Source organism: Cheilinus undulatus, linkage group 14 (assembly GCF_018320785.1).
Source record: "Cheilinus undulatus linkage group 14, ASM1832078v1, whole genome shotgun sequence".
Lineage (NCBI taxonomy): Eukaryota > Metazoa > Chordata > Actinopteri > Labriformes > Labridae > Cheilinus > Cheilinus undulatus.
Window position 1 is genome coordinate 4,354,608 of NC_054878.1, and position 26,276 is coordinate 4,380,883.

Consider the following 26,276-nt stretch of genomic DNA (forward strand, 5'->3'; position numbering starts at 1 on the left):
TTAAACGTGAGGACTTTCTATGGATTAAACTAGACTAAAATGTTTTTAGTTTTGGTCGTCTAAAACTAGAGTAATACTAAGTAGGATTGAAATGACTAAAATGTGACTAAAACTAAAATGCATTTTATTTAAAGACTAAGACTAGAATTGAAAATAGCTGCTAAAATTAACACTGGTTTAAACTGCAGGTGAAAAATGAAAACGCTTCTCTCTAGTGATATGAAACAGATAAGGCTGGTTCAGAGAACAAAAGTGAGTTAAAGTTGATATCAGACATGGATGGAGGCGATCTGAGAGTCTGAGGAGGAAGAGAGGATGACAAGACCAACACCAAGAACAGAATTTTATAGGGATACACAATTACAGATGTAAGCTTATAAGGGAATTGACATTATCAGTGTGTATGAACATTTCTGCTGATAATTACAACCAATATTGTGGCTATAAATATCTGCCTTTGTGAGCTGAAATATTGGCCATACAAACAAAGAAGGCTGTGAAGTTTTAGTCTGGACTAACATATCTACTCCAGTTGAAGTCTTTTTCTTTATTCGTCATCCTTCCTTAGACTTTAAAGTCTTTCCATTCTCAAACTTTGAATTTTGTGTTGAGCTTTTAGGATATCAGTATTGATCTTGGTAGTTTTGTGGAACATTAAAGAGTTTGACAGAAAAGTTCCTCACTGTAAAATTGTGAAGACTTCTCAGCATCGACAGAAAATAATATCAAAAGACTCTGAATCTGGAGAATCTCTGAGCAGGGGACAAGGGTGATTGTCAATATTGGATTGATCTTCAGGCCACTGCATTAACAACAGGCATGATTCTGTACTAAATCACTGCATGGGCTCGGAAACACTTCTAGAAATAATCAGATCAGGGACATCCAGAAATGCAAACGAAGCTGTACCATGCAAAGAAGAAGCCATATGTGAACAGGATCCATGAACGCTGTGGTCTTCTCTGGACCAAACAGCATTAAAAATGGAAAACTGTTCTGTGGTCAGAGGAATCAAAATTTAAGAGTTCTCTTGGAAACCAGAGACACCATGTCCTGGGGACTAAAGAGAGGAACCATCCAGCTTGTTCTCCTGGCTCAGTCTCCATGGCCTTATTTATGGAATTATTTATTGCTTGAATTTGTCGAAAAATACATAAGATTAACCTAAGAATAATTGCATATGAAAATACAATCGCAATTGGGGGAAAAAAAATCACTATTAGATTCTTTCTGCAAATTGTTCAGACCTAGACATCACATGAACCAAAATTTGAAATTCTTTTTGGAAACCATGGCTGCTGTGTCCTGTAGACTAAAGAGGAGAGGGAGCATCCAGCTTGTTCTCCTGGCTCAGTCCTAAATCCTGCATCCCTGATGGTATGGGGTTACATTAGTGCCTATGGCGTGGGCAGCTCTAACATCTGAGCAGGAACTATCAATAGTGAAAAGTAGAGGGAGGTTTTAGAGCAACATATGCTCCCATCCAGACAACGTCTCTTTAGGGAAGACCTTCAGCAAGACAATGCAAAACCACATCCATCACAACAGCATGGCTTCACATAATAAGAGTGTGGGTCCTGAACTGGTCTGACTGCATTCCAGACCTTTCACCAGTAAAAACATTTGGAACATCAGAAAAGGAAAAGGTGCACAAGGTAGGCTGTGTAGTCTATTAAATGTGTGATGGTCTGTGATTTATTTTCCTTGTGCATGTATATCCTGGTAGACGTTTAGCTTAGCTGCTAGCAGGAGTGCTAGCTTAGCGATTTGCTGTTGTCTTTGCCCATTATGAGGCGTGTAAGTTTGCCTGTGTGTTTTGATGTGTTTGCTAACTTATTGAACACAATGGTGTGCACGGGGATGGGGGCTTGTGGCCCAATTGTTGAAAAACGCACGCTAAAGTGCCCTCTTGGGAGGCAAAACACGTGCTAAAGTGCCCTCTTTAGAGCCAATACGTTCTTGTGGATGCTGATCCTAACTACAAACTAACTTGAATAGTCTGTCTAGTTAGTCTGTTCTAAGGCTTTATAATGTGCCATTTGTATAACATGTTAACATGTCTAAAGTGCCCTCGAAAACACATGAAACTTAGTGCCCTCTTCAGTGGCGAGAACACGCTGTATGTTTCGCCCCTGCCCTTGAAAAAGTCTGTGCACGCCACTGATTGAACACAACTAATGAAGGCTTTTTAATGTTTTGTATTGCGCTTGTTTGTATATAGATTTGATTATTGCATGTTTTCACTGTTGTTTGAGGCAGTTAACTGTATTATTTTTTAGAAATGTCATTTTGCTTGGATTATGTTTAATTTTTGTTCAGTTTCCAGAATCAGAATCTTTCTTAATGACCACACAAACAGTTTGGTGGAATTTGCTTTTGGTACAGCACTTGAAAAGGACACTCGCATCAACTGTGTCATCACAGAACGGACAAAAACATCAGACATTAGACAACAGTACAACAAAAAGGCATATTTAGTCCATGGCTTGATTGAGTGTTTCGTATGGCAGAGGGGATGAAACTGTTTTTGAGTCTTACTGACTTGGTTGGCAGAGATCTGTCGCGCCTCCCTGAGGGCATGAGAGTGAACAGGTGATGAAGAGGATGGGAGGGGTCCGAGGTGATTTTGAAGGCTCTTTGTGTGACGCGCTGATGTGTGTCTATGGATGGGAGGGGTTGATTTTGGAGGACTTGTCAACAATGCGCTGTAGTTTTTTGCGTGAGTGTGAGTCCAAGTTGCCATATCAGACAATTATTTAAAAGGTGAGAGTGCTTTCTATGATGGCGGTGTAGAACTGTAGGAGAAGGTTGGGTCTGACTCTGAATTTTTTGAGCTGGCAGAGGAAGAATAAACGTTGGTTGGCTTTCTTTTAGGTGTGTTCTGAGTGGAGTTTCCATTTGAGTGTGTTGGAGATGTGTGTGCCGAGGAATCTGATTGAGTCAGTAATGGCCATGGGTTCAGACAAGATGTGCAGAAGGGTATTTGGTGTGGGATTGCGGGTAAAGTTAACTATGATTTCCTGAGTTTATGCTGTATTGAGTTGGAGATGATTGTCTTGGCACCAAGTGGTTGTTTGGGCTATGTGTTGATGGTAGTGTTGTTCGTTATTATTTGTGATGAGTCCAATTATGGTGGTATCATCTGCATACTTAATAATGTAGACTGAGCTGTGGGTGGAGGGGGCCCCGGTGGTGATGGTCAGAGGTCCGGATAGGAGGCTGCCCATCCTGACTCTCTGTGTCCTGATGGAGAGGAAGTTATGGATCCAGTGGCACAGGGTGGTGTGAATGTTCATGTCCAGAAGTTTATTTAAAAGGTTGACCGGGTTGATTGTACTAAAGGCGGAGCTGAAATCAATAAAGAGTATGCGGGCGTATGTGTTGGGGGACTCCAGGTGCTGCAGTATGGTATGATGAGCTAGGTTTACGGCATCTTCAACTGATCTATTGGAACGATATGCAAATTGATGACTGTCCATTAGTAAGGAGGTCATGTTTTTTAGATGAGTGAGAATAATGCACTCAAAAGATTTCATTATATCGGATGTAAGTGCAATTGGTCTGTAAACATTTAGGCAGGAGATTTTGTTTGATTTTGGAGCAGGAATTATGATTGAGTCTTTAAAAGATTTGGGTACTGCACACTGACAGAGAGACAGGTTGAAGATGTGGGTGCAGACTGGGGCAAGTTGAGCAGCACAGAGTTTTAGGACATCTGAACTAACTCCATCTGGCCCTGCAGCTTTCCTCCTTTTGTTCTTGTTAAAGGAGGCCCTCACCTCCTCCTCCTGAATGACAAAGGGAGGTGTTGGAGCGGGGGTTTGAGGATGCATAGGAGAGACAGGTGCATGGCTGATAGTGAAAAAAAATCCTGAGCCTGAACTTTTTCCCAAGTGGGGGACGTATACATAGGAAGGCTAATAGTGACAAAAGTACTGGATCTGACTGCAATATAGTAAAAGTTAATGGTCACAATGTTATGGGGGCATGTGAGGCTTCTTCTAGCTGTTGTACAATAACATTTGATTTGCAACCATCCATTAAAGCAGGGCTATGCGTAAACTTTTTTTGCCCATAGCGCTGGTGCTACAGAGGTTGACAAACTTGTAGCACAATATATAAAATGTTTGTTACAGCTCTAAAACCAACATGTAACCAAAATATATGCTTCGTAAGTGAAAGTACTTGAAATACAAAACCAAAACAGCCCAAATTACAGCTCTCATTAATGTCTACCAAAGCAAACAGCCAATCACAGAGAATAGAAACGCTGATGGTTCATCTCCACATTTGGACACAAAACAAGAGCAACCTGGAGGAAACTGACTAACTTTATAGAAGTGTGGTGCTTGAGGATGATTATAACAATGTGATTTGGAAATCAGACCTTGAGATCAGACAGAGGAGAAAATGAGTTCCAGTCATGCTGCTATTTGTTGCTGGAATCCTTTTGTTTGTATTCATCATTTTTTAAACTTTTGGCAGGACCAACAGACAGCTGAAGTCTTTTTCTGTGTTCATCGTATTTACTCAAACATTAGCGTATTCTAGAGACTGAAGTTTGTTTATTTGTACATCATTAAACTGTGTTTCAAGGACTGAAGCGTTAGGTCTATGCATTTATATATTTGTATTGATCTGCTAAGTTTAATTTGTAAATATCCCCATATTGTATAAACCCCAATGTTGTGCATTCCTAGTCAAGGTAAGAAGTAAAGTTTTATGTTCTTATGTGGGTCTTTTTTGTGGATTTCTTGCAGGCCAATTGAAAAGGACCGAGGGCCACAGTTGACCCATGGGCCATAGTCTGGACACCCCTTATAAATTAAATGATACTACTATAGAGTGATTTAAAAAAAACATGTCTAAGATTATTAAAAATTCATTAAACGCTGCAAGAGTTTGGTCCATATTTTACTATCACACTGGGGTCTGATGTTTATAAAGCTAATGTAAATGAACAAATCCTTCTTTTCTCTGTAACAGTGTAATGATAACAACAGTAGCCTACTACTGGAGTTAAATGGCAAGTGAAACAAAAAATCTATCAGCAATGCTGCTCTAATCCCAAGTTTTTAAGGCACGTAGGCTAGACGATGCTAAAAACGAGTACCTGCTGGCTTATTTCTCTGTTAGCCTCGTCCTCTCCAATTACGAACACATGGTCGCAGTGAGTTAGCCATCGGTGAGAGGACAGAGCGCTCAGTGTGCGCTAACTTCTGATTAAAGATTAATGTATAAAATGATACATTTTCTCTTCACTAATATCGTAGCTGCCATCACGCGTCTGAATGTAGCGTACAGGTCCGATATGACACGGACAGACAGACAGCAGTGTGACGGAGAGAGAGACGCAGAGGATAACGCATGGCGAGAGAAAAAAACATTCCGCTTGAATTAGAATCTGCCAGAAATATAAAATAAATGGACTGGGCATGAATTTCACATTTAAAATCAAAGTGGAATGACGTTTTTGTGGCAACAAGTATAACCTAAAATCTTATCTGCGTGCCTGGCATGCACGCACCTCTGTCACTTTGTCATAGTACCTGTGCAATGAGGAGTGACAAGCTCTTCCCCGCAAACAAGAGGACGTCGAAACGTCATCTTTTCGACGTCTTGGTGACGTCTTGGTCTGACGTAGAAATGACGTCTTCAGAGGGTGAAAGTTTTGATGACGTCTTCTGGACATTCAGTTCTAACGTCTACAGGACGTCTACACAAGGTGCAAATATAGTTCTAAAATGGTCAGTTTGGACTTTGTTTCAACGTCTCACACGACTTATTTTAGACATGTTTTTTGTCCATAATATAGCCTTATTTACAGCTTTATTACAATGCAGTCCTCACTATAATTTAAAATACCATATTTTTCTGACCACAATAGCCTAGTGTCATTAAACAAAGACCAAAGATTAAAGATTTTTTTTACATGTTGCGTGCAGTGTATTTAATATTCAGAGTTAGCAAAAAGACTAGTATAAATACAGATGTTAAAACAGGCTCCCTAAAACAGACAGGATAAAACAAGAAGTAAAGACAGAAAAACCAAACAAGAAAACAGGAGGTGGACATTCAGGGTATTCAGCAGGGTATATATAGGAAATCTGACATTAGATGTGATACTTTCTAAGACCCTCTTAATATATTTTTATACCTATCGCAACTTTAACTTGTATTCAGTTACATTAAAGATAGTTTCTTGTGTTTAGTGCTGAGAGGAAGGTGAAAATTTAGCAAAAAGAAATGTCAGTATTTTAGTATGTCAATATTTTCTTTGAGCTTTTGAGTTAAGACAGTAAGAAAAAATAACCTTATACCACAAGACAGCTGAATTGAAGGTCTTATTTTTTACTTAAGTGGACTAAGAGTAGTTCTATTACAATATAAAAGTGTCTATTTACAAGCACTGCATTTAAAACCAAAAAGATTAACAGCCTACAATTAGGTTCTAGTTAGTGCTGTGCAATTAAGTGATGTGTGATTGCAGTTAAACTGGGCTCTACTGCAATTTGTGATTACAGTTTAAAGCAAAGGGTGTCACTTGATTGGTTATGAAGGAAAAGAATTGTGTATTTCTCAATTTAAAAAGAATTCAAGTACTAAGTAGCATTAAAAAAAAACAGAACAAGTTTACACTACTGCTTTGAAAATAACCTATTTCCCCCAAATTAAGGTTCTCACTTTGTTGAAAATATAGGTACTTCTACAAAGTGAAATAGTGTCAGTCCTTCATGAAAATATGTAATTACACAGCCTGACATTGCAATTGCAGTTAGATTAATTGTGCAGCACTAATTAAAGAAAACAATTCCAATACAAGGTATATATACCCATTTTGGGATACTTATAATCACCAACTCCGATTGTAAAGCACTGATGTGTCAATGATTGCCTTACTGTTGCAGCTGATCAGCCATGGCTCACAATAAATGAGTTGTATTTATTTCAGTAATTTATATTCATAACCATGGGAAGGATCTAGGTTAGATGTGGTGGAGTTTCAAAAAACCTTGCGTGTGATTAAATATAAATATAAAAAGTAGAAAAAAACAACCTCTTTGCCATAAAAAAATAAAAACACATTTATATCAATAAAGACATCTACAACATTCAAAATAAATTTTAGAGCCTTAATTTTGGCTGAATCTATTTATCACCTTTTAATACTTTTTAAGACCCTGCAGACAAGATGTAAAAACATGACAATGCTGAAGCAGACAGGTGGGTAGCCGCAGTCACAGAATACACATTTAAAGTTGGTTATGCTCACCCCTTCTTTTCGCTGATTCACGTTTCGACGTTCGGCTGCAGGTGTTCAGACAGCATCTACTTTTCCCTCCAAGCGAATTCAGTTCAGCATCTGTAAAAGTTGGAAGACAAAAAGTTTTATTAATGCAAAGGCAATCTGTAAGCCATACACTTGAATACACTGCCTGCATCACAGATAGCTACAGTGTTGATTTTTATTTTAGGTCATAACAGACTACCTCAGTAAAATACATATCTTGAAAAGTGCTGCACCTAGAAACAGAATCATAAATCTACTTCATATGTGACCAAGTATACAGTATTAAATGCCTTCTGGTTAGCCAGTTAGTTTCTAGCATTATTGCATGCAGGCATAAAGACTGACAGACTAAAAGGTAGAAATGTCTCTGATGCAGCAGCACTGCTGCATCAGAGACATTTCAAGTATGAAAAACTACAATTGCAGAGCAATGTACACCAGGTATTCTGGAAGAGTGGTGGTGGTGGCGGCAGCAATGTGGGCTTACAGATGAAGGGAGTTTGTTGGATTTTAATTTTTACTACAAACTATTAATAAAACACTCAGCTCAAAAGGGTCTAGTTTTCTACAGTCACAAATAATAAAAAATGTCAACATTTTATTAAAAAATATACTTACCTTGTATTGCTTGATAGATTTTGTATTCTTGAGGGATGTTTTGTCCTTCTTCCCCTTCATGTTGAAGCAGGCCATTGGAGAACTTGTGAAAAGCCTAAAGAAAAGAGGAATATCTTTTAAAATTTGAGTGCACTTAAACTTCCTATACAACACTCATATCAATCACTGACAGTTATTTTTTAGAAATGAACACAGTGGGGAAAAAATAGCACACAGCACAATCACATACCAGTAAATAACTTCATGGACTCTGTCCTTATGGTCCAATATGAGCTAGTTTCTGCAGCTGTTGGGAACAAAATGAAAAAACAAAAGCAAAGAAACACGTCTTACTGACACAACTTAAGGATCACAGTGCAGGAAGTAAGATATAAACATTTATTTTTTCATTTCAGTGTCAAAATTTTAGATGTTAGCTCTCAGAATGCTTAGCAGGACACCACAAAGACTGTAATTAGTAGACATGACCTGCAAAGCATTCTGGGATCTACGATTTTGGCCCCGTTAGAGCTAGCTGCAATAGGGTATATGATCAATATTGCAGGAAAATGGGGAAAAGGCGTTTACTATCAGATGTATGTCCATGAATTAAATTTCATAACATTTATTTTGATCGGTATCCTCACTGCGTGCACGCGCTCGCCCCCATTTGTGTGGAGATGCCGCAACTACGTTACACCAAAGCATAAAAAGCTGTCGATAAAAACACTTAACCATGTCTCCCGGTTTGGTGTTAGTGATACTACTGTATAATATCTGCTTTCTGACTACAACAATGTTAACGGTGTCTCCCAGTTGAGAATTTCCCCACTGGCGTTCACGACGCAGTATCCGCCATTAACGTATCAGCTTACTGTAAATTTGGCTAGCCGGTCTATCTAAGCTAAGCTAGTACTTGTTTGCGTTCACCATCTTCGTTTACCCCCACAAAATCTAAAAGGTGGACACTGGTTTACAACGACTGTTGGTGGCATTACAGAACATAAAAGGTGACCAGCAGTCAAATATACTCACCTTTAACTTAAGCTTATATTTCTTAAACGGTGAAACCAAGTCAGTCGGCGTCTGCTGTTGGCAACCAGGTAGCGCGAGCGTCCAGTTTAAGAATACGTAATTTTTCCCGCCAATGGTTTTCCGCTTGCGCAGATTAGCTCCCGTCACTCTGCTTGTGACAGGATAACGCAGTGTCCTTGGTGTGTAGCCTGAGAAAACGTTTGTTTTAATTTCAGTAAATATATTTAAATGTTTGTGTGAAGAAAATGTTGGTGTGAGCAGTATATTGAATAATGTCTTTTTACTGCGCTTTTTAATTTATGTCAATATTCTGCACCTGGCATTCACGTCCACAAGACGTTGAAAAAAACGACAACACAAGCGTTCAAATATTGAACTGCATATCAACGTCCAGGAGAGGGCGCACTTCAACGTCCAGATCCACTACTTGATTTGGAGGTCAGAATGACGTGCAGATTGGGTCCTGGACCGACCGACTTGATTTAGACCAGATCTGCATGTCCTGTGGACGTCCAATGTCGAGTGGGTTAGCACAGACCAATTTTCTTGTAGCATTTGCGACATATATGTCGCACTGTACAGCCCTGCTTCTGATTCGCTTGTAGGCCTAGTGTGGTTGATGGACAGTGTCAGTTATCTTTATTGACTCAGGACTTGACGTCAGGCTGTCCCGCATAAACAAGCTCACAAAAGTAGTTTATTTTTTTTTTCCACAGCAGTCAAACGCCGCCACGCCGGAAGTCCGGCACAGTGCCGGAATACTATCACCCCTGCAGGTGACTGTTCAAACCTTGTATAAGACTGATTGAGTGTGTCAGGGAGACCACTGTCAATATCAGGTGTTGGTGGTGAGCTTTTTTGATAGTTTGTCACGGTTTTCAATTTTCTCCAGATGACTCAGGTGTCACTGGATGCTCTTTGCTGCTCTGATTTATGTGTGTATGTAGATTGGGCTTTCCTGATAGCTGAGCGGAGTTCATATTTGGCACATTTATATTGATCCTTATTTCCTCTGAGATAGGCACAGGTCTTTATCCTGCGTAGGAGTTGAATGCCTTTTGTGAACCAGGGCTTATTATTACCATGCGTTTTTATTGTTTTGGTGGGCACTCACATATCCACACAGTTATTACATATGACGTCACGGTGTCCGTCAACTCGCCCAGGCTGCTCGCAGCTGCGCGGAAGATGTCCCAATCAGTGCACTGGTGGCAGCCTTTCAAAATTTCAATGGGGGCGTTTGACCAACTTTTGACGGTTTGGGACTGTACTAAGTTTCTGTCTGTACTTCGGGACGAGGAGGAACACCGCATGATCCGACCTACCCAGAGAGGCTCGTGGAAAAGACTGGTAAGCGTCGCTCATTGCAACGTAGATCCAGCGTGTTGGCGCCCCTTCTAGCACAGGTAACCCGCTGGACGTAGTTGGGAAGGTCCGCAGACAGGTTAGCGTGGTTAAAGTCGCCAAGCACAATGACAGCCGCATCTGGATTGGAGTTCTCCACAGAGGATACATAGACGGATAGCTCTGATATGGCTGTGTTGGCGTCAGCCGACGGTGGGATGTAAACACCAACGAGGATAGCAGATGTAAACTCTCTGGGGAGGTAGTAAGGTCTGCATTTGAGGCTGAGATTATTCCAGGTAGGGGGAAACTTTTAAGAATTGTTGTGTTGTTGCATCATCGCTGGTGGTGTAATGTCTGCTCTGTTTTCTGTTTCTCACAGCTCTTAGGGTGAGTTTTTGACTATTTGCACAGCTTAAAAGGAAAATAAAAGGCGTCTTAAACCATCAGTTTGAGAGTCTTCCATTGCTCCAGCTGGGGATGCTACACCAGCAACCTGTGTCCTCACTTCCCAGGCATTAACAGACTGTTTATCACTGAGACATATCAGGCTCTGATCAATAAAAAATCTGCCTTTTCTGTTTTTGATTGAAACAACTTTTTTTTTTTTTTTTTTGCTAAAAAAATGCTTGGGATCTCCTTAAGAAAACCTGACAGAACGGGGGATTTCTTTAAAGTTACATTTTTTTTTATTTTCATGGGTAGAAGGGGGATTGGTTGACTTTATTTAAAGTAAAAAAAAAACAAAAAAAACTTTTATCACCTAAATTATCATGCCAGTGTTAATTTCGTCGACTAAAACTATGACTAAGAAGGTTCGACAATCTTTTATTCCATGACAAAAACTAGACTAACAAAAATAGATCTGTGATGACTAAAACTGAAAAAAAAAACTGACAAAAACTAGAGGAAAACTAAAATGGGTAGAAATGACTAAAATGCATTTCATTTACAGACTAAAACTAAGACTTAAAATAAAAATAGCTGCCAAAATTAACACTGTATCAAGCAGGAGAGAGGCAAATAAGTTATACAAAAGTCCATCTGAGCTACCTTTTGCCATTAAATACCACTTGTTTCCCTTGTTTTCCCCATTTTGCCACTTTTTTTCCCAATTCTTGTCACTTCTATCCAATTTTCGCCCCTTTTTTATGATTTTTTTTTGCCAATTTTTGCCCATAAAAGCTACCTGTTGCCATTAAATACCTCTTGTTTTCTATTCCTTGCCCATTTTTGCCACTTATTTTTGCCACTTATTTTTACCATTTATTTTTGCCACTATTTTCCAATTTTTCCATTTTATCCCATTTTTATTGCCACTTTTCACCCATATAAGCTAACTTTGCCATTATATACCACTTGTTTTCTATTTTTTGCCTACTTTTGCCACTTTTTTGCCACTATTTTCCAATTTTTCCACTTTGGTCCATTTTTTTGCCATTTTTCACCCATTTGCCTACCTTTTGCCATTAAATACCACTTTTTTCCCATATTTTCCCCATTTTGCCACTTTTTTTCCCCAATTCTTGTCACTTCTATCCAATTTTTGCCCCTTTTTTATGATTTTTTTTTGCCAATTTTTGCCCATAAAAGCTACCTGTTGCCATTAAATACCTCTTGTTTTCTATTCCTTGCCCATTTTTGCCACTTATTTTTGCCACTATTTTCCAATTTTTCCATTTTTATCCCATTTTTATTGCCGCTTTTCACCCATATAAGCTAACTTTTGCCATTAAATACCACTTGTTTCCCATGTTTTTTGCCCATTTTTGCTCTTGACTGCTTTTTGCCTGTTAGTCACTTTTCACTCATGTTTTTTGCTTCTTTTTGCCATTTTTTGAACCATTTTTGCTATTTTTCACAGTTTTAATGCCACATCATGAAGAAATAAAATGTGTAACGATACTTTAAATACAATAAAACAGAAAACAGCAATAATAATTACAACAGTTAGCATTCTTTAAATAGTAACATGTGCACACCTTCACTTGGACCAATGCCAGATTAGTAAAAACACACACTGTGTGCGTGGTACTGTGAGTAATAATGATTAAAATATCCAGATGATACTACAGGCTCATTCCAGGCAGTACAGCCTGGCTCTCCCTGCTGTGCTGTTATCATGGTGTCACTATAAATTCAATGAGACATGAGTCACCAGCCGGAGGAGGGGGGAGAGATGTGGCTACCTATGCAGCTGCGCTTACACGAATGCGCACTGGGAGAAATGGAGGATGGGGTCGGGGAGGCTGGTGTATTTCCCTGAGGTCGGAGAGGATGTACGTCCTTAGCCATGACTGCCATAGAGGATGAAATCATGTCAGTGTCCTCGGCGTCACAACGAGCAGGTAGGAACAGCCATACACCAGCTATTGCCATGGTTACTAATTACAAAGATGGCTATTTTAACCACAGCTGTGGCGTCATGGTAAACGTTGGACCTCACAGTGTCACCCCTGTTGACACGAACGTGCTGTTGAAATGAATTTTACAGTTAAACAGCTGCCATGCTTCTGTGTCTCCTTCTATTTCAGTGAAACTCCGTGTCATTGTGTTTCGAATGGAAAAACTTGAACATAAATCAATTTAGTAATTAAATATCCTCTGGAACACTGAAGCACGTGCTCTGTTGCCTTCAGAAACATCGGAAAGGTCAAAATTAGATAAATTCGGAGAGTGTCATGTTGTTGAAACATATAATAAGCGTCAAATATTTGCAAAATATAAGAAATGTAATCGACAGAGAGAGGATAGCGACCTCTTATGTCGTTTATTTACCAGAAAATTAAAGCGAACAATTACGAGCTTCGTCATTAATGTCATCGCGACTGCTCACACGGGGACTATTTATTTGCCAAATCGAATTTTAAATTTTTGCACGCCAGGGGACGTTTTAGGTTACGTTTTTTCCATCTGTGAAAGCGGTTCTGTGTTTTACGAGGGCTCCTGAAAGCACCGCAGCCTAATGTCAAGGAGAGTGGGCGGGTTGTCAACGCCTGACCCAAGACCAGATGGTAGTGAGGTGATGTATCGTGACTTTAGTGTTTTGGCAGCGGAGAGCGACCGAAGGTAAGCCCCGTTCAGCTGAATGGTGTGTTATTTAACGTATGTTTGGCTTACGTTCGTTAGAACCGTCGTTTGTAAACCCTGCGCGCTGTTTGACAGGAGTTTGACGGTGGATCATGCGGTAGCTGACTGAAGTTTGGATGACTGGGCAACAGAGCCACGTGGACCCAAGGAGACATATATAAGACCGGTTCATGTCTCATATTTTTCTCACTGGGGTTCCCGTAGGTTTTCTTTAAAATGGTGATTAACAGATGTGTAATGAGTTTTAAATGCACCCGTGCAGCTAGCAGGCGTCAGCCAGTAAGGCTAGCTCGACATGAATGACTGGTAGGACCGTGGTTATAATTAGCTCAGTCGGCAGCATGTCCCTCTCCACTATAATGTATAAATACGGACATGTTAATGAATTATAACATCTTTTTTATTGTAAACAAAAACCGTAAAGGTGACCTATTTCGGGGTTATTGTCTGACTTTTCAGGCTAAACCGTGGGTTTTCTGCGCTAAAATGCCATGGAAAAGTATTTACTCTCCTTCCGGTTTCTTATTCTGTGCACATGTGTCACACTTAAATGTATAAGATCATGGATTAAACTTTAGAATTAAACAAAGATAACCAGAGTAAATGCAATATGCAGTTTAAAAAGATGGTTTAATTATAAAGTCCCTGTAAAGTGTAATCTACGGAAGCCCTAAAGGACCATATTTTCTCATATATTTTTTACTGCGTTTTCCTGTGGTGACAAATCATTTCTCACCGTTTTCTCATGATCTTGACTTATTTTTGTTGTTGTTTTTTTGAGATAACAAATCTGTTTTTCTCATGATCTCATACTAATTTTGTTATCTTAAGATGACGCTGGTTTTCTCATGATAACTTAATTTTTTATCTGTGAATACATGGCCCTTAGGGCTTTGTGTCTTTAAACAGATATGTTTGAATGTGGTTACTGCAAACGTGTGAAAACACTGACATTTTTGTGCATCTGAATCTTGGAATAAGGCCGTTTGAAAGGTTTTACCTCTTTCCTGGCTTGGTTTAACCCTTAAGAGTTCCTGTAATATCCTAACACGTTCCTAAGGACAAAACTTCCCAAAACTGCTGTAGAGAATGATTTATAAATATATTTTTCCTACTTTAAATGAGTCACACTTTTAAACCTACTTCAGACTGAAAAATATGTATCAAATATTAACTATATTTTGGGGATTTTTAACCCTTCAAAGGCTAGTATGTTTACACATCTCCACTGTTTTCAATTGAACAAAATCACAAAAACTCAAATAAAATAGACAAACACTTTTTATTTCAGTAGCAAGGCACCCTTGCAGAAAGCAGTGTGAGATTTTGCAGCATGCTTTGAATCGGAAAAAGTAGCACCATCTAGTGGACAAATACAGAAATTGAAAGCTAGTCTAAAATGAAATCTTAAGATAAATGATCGCATTCGCTTCTGTTAAGATAAAGGTGGGATTAAAAATGGCATTTTCAATGGGACTTTTTTTGCCCGTAGGAACAAATGTGTTGGTTTTTGTGTTGCTCAGCCATTTTAGGCTAATTTAAGGAACTGAGACAACTATTCTAAAACATTTTTAAAATGAATATCCTCTGGCAAATTTGAGCTATATTTAATCAACACAGTCAAAATGGCTTAAAAATAAAGACCAGAATGGCACAATATGTCCCTTGGATGTCTTAAAAGTTATTTTTTTGCAGGCAAAACCTGGAAGTTAGCGTTGCAACGCTTCATTAAGATGTGAAAAAAATTGTAAAGTGGGGCTCTTTTCAGATTCTTGTATGTTGTAGAAAAAAAACATTAAAATCCTTTGAGCATTTGTTAACTACAGACTTTATTGCAGGCATTTAACCACAAACCCAGTCAAAAATCCAACAGACTTTCAGAGGGGGGAACTGGACACGTTAAAATGTTAGCTTACTTCTGTGTTTTTGGACTCATTCCTGCACCCCTCTGTATAGGGACCCCCCACGTCACCTATCAAGTGCTTTTGCACAAGGGCCAGATTTAGTCTTGACAGAGTCCCCGGGGGCCGGACCTCCAGATAAAGACAAATTAAATCCATATTTTGTTCTGATTAACATATTATTTTATTAATAAATGTATTTTCTGTCAAATCCCAGGACATTTTCAGGCATTACCAGAGAGATCTATCCCGATCTATAATGCCGTATGAGGAGACAGGCATGTCCACACGATTGGCTGGGCTCCTGAAAATCCTAGACAATGGCTCCTCAAAAATTATGATTTAGCACCAATATGAACTCATCTGTTACACTTTTCACTACTTCACTGCTTCATTCTGCCATTTCTGCCACACTTTGTGCCACTTTTAACTATTTAACAACTTTTAAACCCACTTTCCTGCCTTTTCACTGCTTTGCCATTGGCTGTTTTTGCACCATTTTGCCACCTTTAACCCATTTTTGATCATTTTTGGCCTCTTTAACCCTTATTTGTCATTCTTTAACTCCCACTTTTATTGCCAGTTTAATCCCCCCTTTATCCCTTTTTTGCCACTTTTCGTCTATTTTTGCCACTTGTCATTACTTTTTTCACCATTTTTGCCCCTTTTTACCTTTTATACTAATGGTTTGTCCCTTTGTGCCACTCCACAACCCATTTGGATGCTTACCACCCAATCTCTAACCACTTCATCTAGCCATTTTGCCAGTTTTAACCCTTTTTTTTCCTTAAATTTACTAATAATGGCTGACAAGTGAATTTCTATTATAACAAATCAAATGTTGCCATTCTAAAACTGTTTTCCTGCTTTTCTTGATTTAATGAGCTTCTGGGGGCCGGGCAGGAAGCTTTGGGGGGCCTGATTTGGCCCCCGGGCCGCCAGTTGATGATCAGTGCCCTATTGGGAATGGCCCGACCTCATACACCAATATAAAGTCACAGAGCAGTTCATCTCAATGCAGTTGGTTGTTAGCTGATGTCACTGCCTTCATTGAAAGTTAATAGTAGGGCCTGGCAATTAATCGAAAATTAGATTACTGCTATTTTCAAAGCAAAAGGTGCAATTTTTCTTTTACATGGAATTTGTGTCAAAATATTGGTTTTAAATTTTTTTTGCAGCAGAGATGTTTTGCATGACATATCATGCAATCATTCATGTGTCTTTTTTTTTTTTTTTACAATAGTCTATATCCTACCTTAATTTTTGTACTTTTTTCTTATTAAATATAAGAAGGACAAAAACCCTTCAATGCAATAATTCATATCCAAATTGCAATACCAGTCAAAATAATCAGAATTAGACACTTTTAAAGAATTGTTTAGCCCTTAGCCCCCAGACCGTAAATACACTCTAACACTTCTGAAATAAAGTCAGATTAAACTTACAGTTAGGGTTAGGGTAAGGGTTCAGGTAAAAAAATTTCCAGTAAAAATCCTGACCTGAAAAACCTGATTACAAAATGTTTAATAAAGGTGAGTTAACCGTCTGCTAACAGAAAAATGCTGTCCTTCATGAAAACATCACAACCCAGCCAGTGTAGCTTCTGTTAATCAATGAAATCCTCATTTAAAAACTACATTTTGTATTAACTGACGTTAAGTTTGTCTAATACTTCAATCATTTTGAGGATCTGAAACATTTAAGTGTAACAAATATGCAAAAACAACAATACATCAGGGAGAGGGCCTTTAGTTTTTCCCAGCACTGTCTGTGGTGTTTGTAGTGATGTCCTCCAGTAGGCCAGGGTTCACCTCAAGGTTTAATGATTACTCAAATTACTGGCCTTTTTGGTCGCTATGAAACAAGCTGAGCTGAGGCTCATGGGGGCACAAATTCCTGAGAAGTGCAGGGAACTGGCTGTGTCTTGTAAGTAACAAGTGGAGCGGACCTACAAGTGGATATGCAGCAGTTTTCAGCATTCGCTTCTTTTTTAGTCAGTTTAATTGTAACTTTTATTGTAAGAAGTGAAAAACTGAGCTTTAAAAACAAAAAGATTTACCATGTTTACCGTTCTTTAGCATCTTTTCTTTAACAACAGTCTGTAAACATCTGAGAAGTGAAGAGACCAGTTTCTGGAGTGTTGGGAGAGGAAAGTTGTCCCATTCTTGTCTGATGTAGGATTCTAGCTGATCAACAGTCCTGGGTCTGGACTGCTGAGCAGGTTTGTTCAGCACCCAGGCTCCTGTCCCGTGAAGCCATGCTGTTGTGATGGATGTGGTTTAGCATCGTCTTGCTGACAGAGACGTTGTCTGGATGGGAGCACATGTTGCTCTAAAACCTCTCTCTACTTTTCAGCATTGATAGTTCCTCTCCAGATGTGTAAGTTGCCCCCGCCATAGACGTTAATGCAACCCCATACCATCAGAGATGCAGGATTTAGGACTGAATCAAGCTGGATGCTCCCTCTCTTCTTTTGTCTACAGGACACAGCAGCCATGGTTTCCAAAAAGAATTTCAAATTTTGGTTCATGTGATGTCTAGTTCTGAACGATTTGCATAAATAATCTAATAGCGATTTTTTTCCCCCCAAGTATTGCGATTTAATATGCAATTATTCTAAGGTTGATCTTATATATTTTTCGACAAATTCAAGCAATAAATAATTCCATAAATAAGGCCATGTGTATTGAGAAAAATGAAATTATTTCTGAAGCAATTAATCCATAGTAGCATGACTCTGAATAGGGGGGTGCAACAAGCTTTAAGCTATAAAAGAGACGCTGGGGTGGGGGAGGTGAGGCTGGCTACCAGCTGGTCGCAGCTGGAGTATGACTTTAATGAAGTAACGCTAGGCTCCATCAGTTTTAGAGAGAATGAGCCAACTATTTTTACAAATGTGATGTCCTTCTCTTTGTTTAAGGGCATTATCATTTATATGTCACTCATTTTGATCAAGAAAAACTACGACGGAGTATTAGGGCCACACTGAGAAAAAAAAAAAAGAATTAAAAAAACATTTTTTTGACATTACGAGGATAAAGTCATAATATTACGAGAATAAAGTCGTAATTTTACAAGAATAAAATTGTAATATTATGAGAAGAAAGTCGAATAATAAAGAATAAAATATTACAATAAAGAGAGTCTGCCACGGCGCTGCCTCCGTTAAAATGAGCAATGTTGAGCATCTTGTGAAGCTACTTTAGTATCGGTTTCACAAATAAGGAAATACTTAATCTTTTGGCTCATCAGGATAAAATTATTATCAGAATCAGGACAAAACTCCGTCATAGATCCACGGCGCCGCAGCAGACTGTCTTTCTCGTAATATTACGACTTTAATCTCGTAATATTACGACTTTATTCTCCTAATATTACGACTTTATTCTCCTAATATTACGACTTTAGTCTCGTAATATTACGACTTTATTCTCCTAATATTACGACTTTATTCTCCTAATATTACGACTTTAGTCTCGTAATATTACGACTTTAATCTCGTAATATTACGACTTTATTCTTGTAATGTAAATTTTTTTTAAAATTCTTTTTTATTTTTCTTCTTCGTGTGGCCCTAATACTCCATTGTAAAAACACATAAACACAAAAAGGAGGATTTTTGTAAACCATTATAAAAAAAACCTGACACTTGAATGTTTTCATAATGTGCATAAAATTTAACTGGTATTTTGACACATTTTAAGTTAAAGAAATACTGCAACTCCTGCGATTTGTAAATTGCAGCAGGTCATATTGCAGCTTAATCTAATTTGCGATTAATTGCCCAGGCCTAGTGACCACAGAACAGTTTTCCATTTGGCCTCAGTCCATTTTAAACAAGCTTTGGCCCAGAGAACAAAGCTGGGATTCTGGATCCTGTTCACATAAGGCTTCTTCTCTCCATAGTCCAGCTTTAACTGTCATTTGTGGATGGCGCAGCCAGTTGAGTTGACAGACGATTTCTGGAAGTGTTCCTGAATCCATGCAGTGATTTCAGTCCAGAATCATGTCTGTTTTTAATGCAGTGGCCCCTGAGGGCCCCCTCAGTCTTGCCCCTTGCACAGAGAATTCTCCAGATTCTCTGAATAATTTTGATGATATTATCATTATTATCATTAAGTCCTTGCAATTTTATGTTGAGGAACATTTTTCTAAATTTGTTCCACTATTTTTAGACTCAGTTTTTCACAGATTGGTAAACTTTTGCCCGTCTTTACTTCTAAGAGACCCTACCTCTGTAAATTAGTCCTTTTATACCCAGTCATGTTACTGAACTGATGCCAGTCAACCCACTTAGTTGCAAACTGCTCCTCCAGCTGTTTCTTATTAGTACCACTTACTTTTCCAGCCTTTTGTTGCCCTGTCGCTACTGTTTTAGAGGTTTTGCTGCCATCAAATTCAAACTGAGCTCCTGTTTTCATGGAATGATAAGGAGTCTCATGTTGTTTTTGTTCTGCTGTGGATAAAATATGGGTTTATGAGATTTGAAAATCATTACATTCTGTTTTTATTTACATTTTACACAGCGCCCCAACTTTTTTGGAACTGGGGTTTTAAATAGTGGATATTCAGTGAGAAATCATGTTTGATAATCATGATCTTAATATCGGATTAAAATAATCATGGTTGTTTTTGCTATAATGGAGCAGCCTGAGTGCTGAGCCCCATAGTAGGTGTTCCACCCACACTGGTCTCACCAGAGCCAAGGTGCCTCGTGTCACACGGCAGCGAATGCACACCTGCAATGGTGAGCCAGCTCCCTCAACACTGCAGAGGTGTGAGAGTCCTCCTGAAGAGAAGTCACACTACAGGTGCCTTATTAGTTTTTATTCTAACTGGCCCACCAGTATGAGGTTTGCAGATTTCCTCCTGTATAAAAATGTAAACTTTACTGTGATGATTTAGATTATCCTTAAGTGATTAAAAAAAGATAAAACATCAGGAATGTAGGAAAATGCATTAATTTCTGTTTTTATTTCATATTTCAAATGCTGAATATCACAATTATGACTTAAACTTATGATTCTGACTTTTAATTTCCAATTTTTAACTTTTAGATTCATAATTTTAAAATTTTATCTCACAAATTTTAGATTTTCTCAAATTTTGACCTTAAATTTATGATTTTGAATATTATCTCACATTTTTACCATTTCAACTCCTAACTTTGACTTTTAATCCCATATGTTGACCTTGAGGCCTCACAATTTTAAATTTAAAACTCAAATTTTCACGTTTCAAACTCCTGATTTCAAATTTATCTTATATTTTGACCTTTTAAACACATTTTAGATTTTTGTCTCACATTTTTATCATTCCAACTCCTTACGTTGAGTTTTTAAACCCATATGTTGAATTTAAAGACTCACAATTTTAAATTTATAACTCACTTTTTGACCTTTTAAGCTCATGATTTTGAGTTTCTGTCTCATATATCTGCCCTCTTAATTCATTGTTTTGATTTGTAATTTTGTTTTAACATTTTGAACTAATACATTTGAATTTTATCACAGATTTTAAGCCTTTGAATGGATCAGTTTGACTTTTTTTAATCTCAAAATCATTTATCATCAGTGCTAGGTTTTTTTTTTTTACTGGTGAAAATGAGGTTGACAGTTTATGGTTAAATGTTGACCCTGTTAGGCCTAAATTCAGAATCTGGCCCCTGCTCTGGATGGAGTGGACCTCAACCCTCCTCTCAGCTACCTTTGTATCTGTGACCGTACGTTCGCTGGTTTACAGAAATGACACATTAACAACTAAATCTGGATGACTTTTACCAGGCAGAATAACAACAGGGTGTAGTTTTTACAAACTTCTAAGCACCTTTTCACCTAGAAGCTGCTTCGCAGACTTTAAACTATCAAACAGAAATCAACAATTTCTTACATAGTAGATATAAAATATTAAACTGTTTTAGTGCTACTAATCTTTCCTGCAGCCCTTCAGGAAAGATGCTCACTGATGTGCGTGTATTTTAGAATAGATGCTGCTGGATGGGTACTTGCTTGGTTTGGCTGGGTAGAACATTAATGTCAGCCATCGCTCAACCCCTCAGCGTAACTGGTGCAGAAGCTAATTGCTGGCTTTGAGCTATGTTCTGTTGTAAGGAGCATTTCTAGGTATTGTGTGCTGCAGAATAACATTTACAGTCTCCACAGAGAAGGAGCTGCCTCTAGAAAGAGGTCAAGTATCCTGTTATGAATGCTTTGAGGCTGGTGCAGCTTTATATGAAAGGTAAATGTTAGTGAAGCACTGGTCCAGCTATGCTCTGATACTGATCTGATACCAATGATAAAATATTAACCTTTAATCCTTCCTATGAGGATTAGAGCCCGACCGATTGATCAGCGGGCTGATTAATCAGGCCAATTATAGTGTATCACAGATTAATCAACATCGACCAATAAGTAGTTGATATATTAACCCTAAGAGCTCACGCGGCACGGATATGTGCGGCAGGCACATCCCTTTATAAATCCCTTGGTCACGTTTGAACCGTAAGTCGTGGGCACTAACATTTTCTAGTGAGCCTGGAACTTCCGATAACATCCGATAATAAGCGTATTTTTAATCCATTTTTGATCATGCAACTTTGACTTTCTTCAGTGGGCAGCCATGTTTGTTTGACATGCAAAGCATTGTGGGAATTGTAGTCGACAGGTTGCGTCTCTGCTTAGAGGAGTAGAGAATAAACAATGATAAATGCAACCATGTCCACCCTTATCTAATATAAGACTATTATACAGTGTTTTAACGTCATCTAAGTTGCACCTTTGTGAAATAAACAAAGATAATATAAATATAAGAATTTGTGTTCATGTACAGTATATATCCTGTGTGCATCAATGTTCTTATTTCATATATCAGCCAATATATCGGCTTTTTGTAGCCCCCAATATCGGCATCGCATCGGCCCCAAAAATCCCATATCAGTCGGGCTCTAATGAGGATAAGACTGGGAATCTTTATGGGAAAGGCAGCATCAAGCTTTCCCAACTTTACAAAACAGATTTAATTAGATATAAATAACTGAAATTGAAATTAAAATCTGCCCACAATCTGTTGATCACTCTGCTGTCACACTGAACCCTCGTCTAGCTGCAATCCTGGTGCACTTCTGCTCGCCGTTCCAAATTATAATGCAAATGATATTTTTCTCTACTTTTTCTAAATAGTCAATGCAAATGACAATCAGTATGATTTTCAAGTCATCAACATGCGCATAATTCAAATTTTGCATTGCAGTGCATTGTCATGCATGAAGATCATTTTGCTACAGAAGGCACAGTTCTTCTTTTTGTATCATGGAAGAAAGTGGTCAGTCAGAAACTCTATATACTTTGCCGAGGTCCTTTCCATACTTTCAGGGACCCAGCTCTATCCCCATGATTCTGGCCCAAACATGACTCCGCCCCCTCCTTGCTGACATCACAGCCTTGTTGGGACATGGTGGCCATCCACCAACCATCCACTACTCCTCCATCTGGACCATCCAGGGTTGCACGGCACTCATCAGTAAACAAGACTGTTTGTGAGCATTGGTTAGGGGGGCTGAATAGTAGGTTTATACATGACTGCAAGCCTCTGGAGGATCCTACACCTTGTGGATGGTGGGACTCCAGAGGCACCAGCAGCTTCAAATACCTGTTTGCTGCTTTGTAATGGCATTTTAGCATCTGCTCTCTTACCATGCTTAACTTTTCATGAAATATCTATACTTTCATACTTCGTCCAAGGCATTACACTATTTGAGGCTTTTCAGCAGCAGAGATCCTTTTCCTTTCCCATATTGCTGAAACCTGTGGCCAGCTTAATAATGTGGAACGTCCTTTGTAAGTAGTTTTCCTTTAATTGGGCTCACCTGACAAAATAATGATCACAGATGTCTGAGATTGATTGATTGGTTGGTACATCAATATTTCTTTTCCAACCTCTTTTGCAGTAGTTTTGTAATCAAGATCAGACCTAAAACATTAAATATTAACTTGTTAATTAGGGAATGAAACCCTTTCAGTGCCAGTTTATGTCCCTCAGAGTTTCTGACTGATCACTCTCTTCTAGGGTACAAAAAGAAGAACCGTACCCAGTGTACACCCGACAGACCTTTATCATGGTGTCAGCTTGCCTTTGCACTGTTAAATATTCCAAGTCCTGAATGTGATTTCTGGTGAAACATGAATGTGATGTGGGCTTTATCTCCCAGTCAGCTGACTGCCTGAGCTCCCAGCCAAGTTGTTTTAGAGATAATACTCCATAATGATAAGGCTGAGATCTAGACGTTTACCATGTTTGATCAAAGCAGCAAGAGCTTCACACAGACAGGCCTGGCACTGAAGACATAATCTCTCACACTCTCAGTCTCACACAGCCAGGTTCTTAGATTTTTGGTCCAGGGTCCCTACAGAAACCCTCAAAGTTTTCTGATCAGTTTTGTTATTTTGTACTGATTATTTTGCAAATGAGAAAGAAGAAATTGATTTCTTTTCAACCAAACAAAGTAGTTTATGTAGGACTCGAACTCAGACCACACAGTTGGAGGTCTATGGCCTCTTTACATGGGAGGCCTAACAACAAGGCCATCAATATCAGAAGGTAAAAACCCAACATTGGCCTGCGCCCAACATTATTCAGATTTATAAACACTTGTGCACTCCCATCTTCACGCAGTGTTCTCTGAATAAATCTGGAAATGGAAATGTGTGCACGTAGATCTGTCTCCTGTTCCGCCCTTTACACGCCTACATTCAGACTTAAATGGTCAATACTAAACTCCTTATGAATGAAAATGCTTATGCAAGGAGCCAACAAATCAAAAGCTTCCAGCAGTAAAGCTCGACAGCAAAGAAGGAAGTCAAAGAAAATCAACACCAAAAACTGAGGTGCTTATGAAAACGTGATCGTTAGTTTGCTACAGCATGAACTAAAGATAACAGACTCACACCAGGTGGCTGCTGGCACTCCAGTTCATGTCGAAAAATCTACCACAGGCTTGAGATCAGGGTCAAATTCTCTTTTAAACTCTAATGAACCTCCCACCACTAGAGGCTGCTGTAGCTTCAGTTAATGGCCACTACCTTCCTGTCAGACTTCACCACATGGAAATACCATGTGGCAACCTCCTGTCCTGAATAATGAAGCCAATATTAAAAGTGCAAAAAATTGCAATACTGTAAGCGTCCACTTGAGGGTGGCTGCAGGAACACCTGAAATCCTGTGTACATTTATTCATGTGATTTTATTTTTATTTTGTATTTTTTTTTTTACCACAATCGTTAAGATCAGTGATACTCAACATGTGGCTCTATTGTGATTATTTGTGGCTCTTTTATGTCTTAAATCCAAATATTATTCCCCCAGAAATCCTTAAAAAAGGAAATTTTTTTGCCCCTTTTTACAACTTTTTTTTTTTTTTTTACCACTTTTCACCCATTTAAGCTACCTTTTGTCATTAAATACCAATTTTTTCCCACTTCTATTTGCCACTATTATCTAATTTTTGCCTTTTTTTCACAATTTTTTTGCCACTTTCCCCCCATTTAAGCTACCTTTATGTCATTAAATACCACTTGTGTCATTTTTTCCCCATTTTGCCTTTATTTTTTTCCATTTTTTTCCCCATTTTTGCCGTTTTCACCATTTTTTTGCCACTTTTTGCCCATTTAAGCTGCCTTTTGCCATTAAACACTACTAGTTTCCTATTTTCTTTTGGCCATTTTTGCCTTTTCTTTTAGCCACTTTCATCCAATTTTTGCCCGTTTCACATATTTCGCCCATTTAAGCATCTTTTTGCCATTAAATACCACTTGTTTCCTTTTTTCGCCCATTTTTACCAATCTTAACTACTTTTTGCCAATTTTAGTCACTTTTAACTCATTTTTTTGACTTGTTGTTGCCACTTTTGAACCATTTTTTGCCAATTGTTACTCATTTTTTGTAACTTCCCACCCATTTCTTGCTACTGTCTGATTCTTTCCACTTTTCCCCCCTTTTTCTCCCCTTTTCAGCCATTTTTGCTGCTTTTAGACCATTTTTGCCATCTTTCACTTATTTTTATTGCTACTTCAAGCTGTTTTTGCCACTTTTCACCACTTAGATAGTGGCTCTTACAAAGGTATTTTTCAACAATTTGGCTCTTTGGTTGAGCAGGGTTGAGTAACACTGGTTTAGATTATATTTAGGAAAAACCTCACTGCGGACTGATTGGCATGTCTCATTTGATTGACAGATAGCTCGACAGGCAGAAGCTACGTTTCTGTCAACCAGAATGCTAGCTAGCTAGCTGACAGGAAGTTGAGTTAGTGGGCGGGCCGTTAGGTTGATTCAAAGTTCGGTTGAGACCGCGATTTCAATATGGAAGCCGCCCTGGATTGGCTTCTAAAGTTGTTTGAGTCCGCCTATTGTCAACAGACGGCTGACGTCACACGGGGTTTGTCCAAACCTTTCTACAGTCTCTGATAAATGTAAGAATGTTAACTGTTGGCGTGTAGTAGGAGCAGCCCAGTATGACCGTTTTCGAAATGATGAATGGAAAGGAAGTGGTATGTAGGCCCCCTAGACTACAACTATTGGACAGTCACATGAAACAGAAAGCAGTGCAGCAGCAGATTTTTGGCAGGGAAGGGTTGCCAGGTCTGCGTTTTTCCTGGAATTGGGTTCCGCCGCAAGTAGAATTTTTTTGTCGGTTGGTTGATAAGACCCGTTTTTGATGTCTTGTGTATTTAAAATCCAAAGTAAGGCTGGAAGGCTGGGCAGTTAGTTGAATATTAGATTAAATCACAATATTGACTGCTTCAATTTTTCTTTGACTTGAATTTGTGTCAAATTACCTTTTTTTTTTTTTTTTTTTTTTACAGCAGATGTTATGCATGACGTATCACACAATAATTCAAATTCTACCATCTAATTTTTTTCTTTCTTCTTACTAAATATAAGAAGGACAAAAACCCTTAAATGCAACAATTCATATCAGATTTGCAATATGAGTCAAAATTATCAGAATTAGACACTTCTAAAGA

The 26,276-nt window shown here is 38.6% G+C and overlaps 1 protein-coding gene across 3 annotated transcripts in view; it reads left to right on the forward strand.

Moving 5' to 3' along the window:
• The first annotated feature begins 13,248 nt into the window (after positions 1 to 13,248).
• slc5a6a (solute carrier family 5 member 6a) overlaps positions 13,249 to 26,276 on the forward strand; it is a 60,653-nt gene continuing 47,625 nt past the window's right edge. For 2 of the 3 annotated variants that reach the window (XM_041805702.1, XM_041805701.1), the window contains exon 1: positions 13,491 to 13,576. The gene's annotated coding sequence lies outside the window, so the exon portion shown is untranslated. Of the gene's footprint in view, positions 13,337 to 13,490; positions 13,577 to 26,276 lie in introns of those variants that run through there. The other variant, XM_041805700.1, reaches the window with a different exon arrangement.